Source organism: Myotis davidii, unplaced genomic scaffold (genome assembly GCF_000327345.1).
Source record: "Myotis davidii unplaced genomic scaffold, ASM32734v1 scaffold530, whole genome shotgun sequence".
NCBI classification, from domain to species: Eukaryota; Metazoa; Chordata; class Mammalia; order Chiroptera; family Vespertilionidae; genus Myotis; species Myotis davidii.
Window position 1 is genome coordinate 345,424 of NW_006282272.1, and position 3,710 is coordinate 349,133.

The window sequence follows — 3,710 nt, forward strand, 5'->3', positions numbered from 1 at the left end:
AGCCCAGCTGCTGGTTGAGCGGTGCTCCCCCTGTGCCTGGTGCAGGGATTCGTGCACTGGTGGGGGGCATGGCCTGCGGGGATCGGCCCACTATGGGAGCACTGCTCATCTCGGTCAGCTGAGTGGCGCTTCCACAGTGGGAGCACACTAGCCACCAGGGGGCAGCTCCTGCACTGATAATCTGCCCCCTGGTGGTCAGTGCGCATCATTGCGACTGGTCACCAGTCGTTCTGGTCGTTCCGCCGGTCGGTCGCTGGCCTTTTATATAGAGAGAGATGAGTTTATAGTTTCACATCAGTGCTGCCAACTCTCCCATTTCTGATGTCTTTTTTCTTTCAATTTTATTTTCTATTGGTTTCATGTGTACAGCTTAGTGGGTGGACAGTCATATACTAGGGTATTTCCAGTAGCCACCTGGCACCACACATGGTTATTACAGTATTAGTGACTGTATTTCCTATTTTGTAATGACCTATTTGTGCTTCTTAATCCCTTCCCCTCTTTCACCCAGTCCCCCCACCCCCGTCCCCTCTGATGACTTTTCTACAAGGAGGGATTTGCTAGGTCAGGAATTAAACTTGGGCTTTTTGTTTGTATGTTTGATTTGAGGGTTTTGGCAGATGTTGCCTCATTCGTTTTTTTGGTTGGCCTTTTAGTGATAGCATCTTGGTATGTGACCAGTTCTTCTGAGAAAAACCACAGAACTTGAGAAGGAACAAATAAAAGCACAATTTTTCTGTTGAATGTACTTGCTTCAGGCCGGTGTGTGGTAATCCCAGTCAAATAGCGACCATTGTTCTACGTGGAGAAGTTGTTGTAAAGAACTAATGGTTCAATATAAGGAGTAAATATGAAAAATCACAGGAGCCATGCACTTGGCCACTTGTTTATAGATTTAGAGTGAGAATTTGTATGCTTTGGTGACAGTCATATTGTAAATACCACTCTGATGGGTTGCCTTTTTAATACATGTGCTACCTGCCTTAATAGGGGACAGCATCCCTCCTCAGGCACCAACCATAATATGTTGAAGGGTTCACACTCATTAGGATTTTTTAAACTTTCCACCATCTAAGAAACAGTTACCATTAAATGATTATAACCCCCCCCCATCATTCTTTTTATAATTTTGGCATCATGGATGGATATAGCTGGAAACAGCTTAGAACAGCGATTTTCAACCAGCATGCCGCCAGAATTTTTGAAACATGCAATACAGGACTCTTTCGTCGGGCACTGATCTCTTTTCCCTTAGATGGTCAAATAAAAAATGACAAGAGCCAACACTACAGTAGCCATCCAGTGTGAATGAATCAAAATGATATCTATTTTTTTGGTCACATCAGCAAAAAAATTTATTTTTTGATGTGCCGCAGAATTTTAGTAATTCGTTGATGTGTGCCATCAGACGGATAGGGTTGAAAATCGCTGGCTTAGAAGACTACCTAATGCAACTTGGAGCTCAGAGAGGCTTGACTTTCTTCAAGTTCATTGCTCTGCCTCCTCCTACCTGAGCAGCAAGGGCCCTAGTCTCAGAAGATGGAGCAGCCATACCTATAGCACAAGATAAAGAATCTACTCAATTTGAGGTAGCTGCTGTTTTGTGCTATTGGAGCTAGGGACCAGAAGGAAGTGGAAGTTTATATAAATTGTAATTACTTCCTTACATTCTAGCATTTTTTAAATTCCATTTGTCTTTTGCGTTCTTTTCATAACTTTACATTTGCATTCGTTATTGTGCTATGGAACTCTAAAGCATTTTTAATACCAAAATAGTCAACGCCATCTTCATTTTTCTTATGGCAATAGTGGTAAACCGCTTTGTTTGACCACATGAAACTCTCAAGAATCGGAGGCAACTTGCCTTTTGTACCGTCCCGTGTTGATAGCTTTCAACAGCAGCATCCAATAGGAAAAACTAAAAATTCTGATTGCCGATTTTATAAAATAGCGAAGCTCGATGGAGGAAGGTGACCTTTTCCTTTTTGAGCCACAATAACACCGGGGCCCCTGGCACATCTGTTGGCAGGGTTGGTGTTTAACCAGGACCACTTTTACTCTGTTCCTGCCCATCCATATGGCTTATCCTTAACTTCATGCTTGTCCCTGTCACTGGGCTACATGTCAGGACAGGGAGAATGGTAGTGTGTGGAGGTGTCATACAGTGAAATGACTTGCGGTCTCTCCCAATCTCAGGGTTTATAGAAAGGGTAGTGTATACACATCAAGATGAAAGCCTGTTGGTTTTAAAATCTACCTATGTTTGCTGTTGAAGTGATGTCATGAAAGGAATCCTATATAATAAAAGCCTAATATGCTAAGTGTCCAGTCGTCCAGTTGTCCGTTCAACCAATCAAGGCCGCTCAACTGCTCACTATGATATGCACTGACCACCAGGGGGCAGATGCTCCAACCGGTAAGTTAGCTTGCTGCTGGGGTCCGGCCAATCAGGACTGAGCGAGATGGGCCGGACACGCCCTGGCGCCTTCCTGTGGTCCCTCCCCAGCTGGCCAACCTCCCGTGTCTCTCCCCGGCCCTGATTGTGCACCTGTGGGGTCCCTCTGCCTGGCCTGCCCCCTCTTGCAATCTGGGACTGCTCAGGGGATGTCGGAGAGCCAGTTTTGGCCCGATCCCCAGGCCAGGCCGAGGGACCCCACTGGTGCACGAATTCATGCACTGGGCCTCTAGTTTTTCATAATGGACCAGAAAAGAGTAGTTTTGGGACCAGCAAGTGACACGGCAAAAAAGAGAGGTTTGACTCAACTTATAAAAGCCCTTCCTAAAATGACAGAAGTGGGGGGGGGCAGCCTCAGAGCACACTATTAGGCCTGTTCCCTGTTACAGAGGCTCAGTGAGCAGGTAACAAGGGTGCACGGATCCTCCCTCCGGTTACAGTGTTGAACGAGACGACTTCTAACCTTCCTTCTCCTTTGATTCTGGGATTCATGGCTGGGAAACTCAGCTGCCAGTGGTATTCCAACGAGACCAGCTGCAAGGCCGAGGCACCAGGTCCTCAAATAGGTAGGGCTGCTTTTCCCACCCGGCTGAGCTTCGAGAGGAGCACCACCCAAACTGGGTTCAGTCCTTACAACCCAGTTAGTGGGCGCCTCGGTCCTTGCAGGGGTGCTGGGCTGTGGAGCAGGCTCTCCTACAGGACTAACTTAGGGATCAGAGTCTCACCCATCACAGAGCTCTTCCCGAGCGCCCAGCTTTCCTAAACAATTAGACCAGCGCCTCTCAAGCAGTGGTTCTCAACCTGTGGGTCGCCAACCTGTGGGTCGCGCCCCCTTTGGGGGTCGAACGACCCTTTCACAGGGGTCGCCTAAGACCAGGGGTCCTCAAACTTTTTAAACAGGGGCCAGTTCACTGTCCCTCAGACCGTTGGAGGGCCGGACTGTAGTTTAAAGTAAAATTATGAACAAATTCCTATGCACACAGCACATATCTTATTTTGAAGTAAAAAAACAAAATGGGAACAAATACAATATTTGTATTTGCATGTGGCCCGTGGGCCATAGTTTGAGGACCACTGCTTTAAACAATAGTAATATCAGATTAATGATTTGTAAGACAAATTGGGACGTCTTTACCTTAGGAATTACAGGGAGATCTCATCTTGCTTCCTATTCTGTTGATATATATGAAGGCTGTCCTTTCTTCTCTTTCATTAACCACTGTGCCTCTCCCTAATGCCATGATAAATACCTCTT

At 46.4% G+C, this 3,710-nt stretch overlaps 1 protein-coding gene across 1 annotated transcript in view; it reads left to right on the forward strand.

Annotated features, from left to right (window-relative positions):
- CASK (calcium/calmodulin-dependent serine protein kinase (MAGUK family)) overlaps positions 1-3,710 on the forward strand; it is a 232,579-nt gene that overhangs the window by 71,866 nt on the left and 157,003 nt on the right. The window lies entirely within an intron of this gene.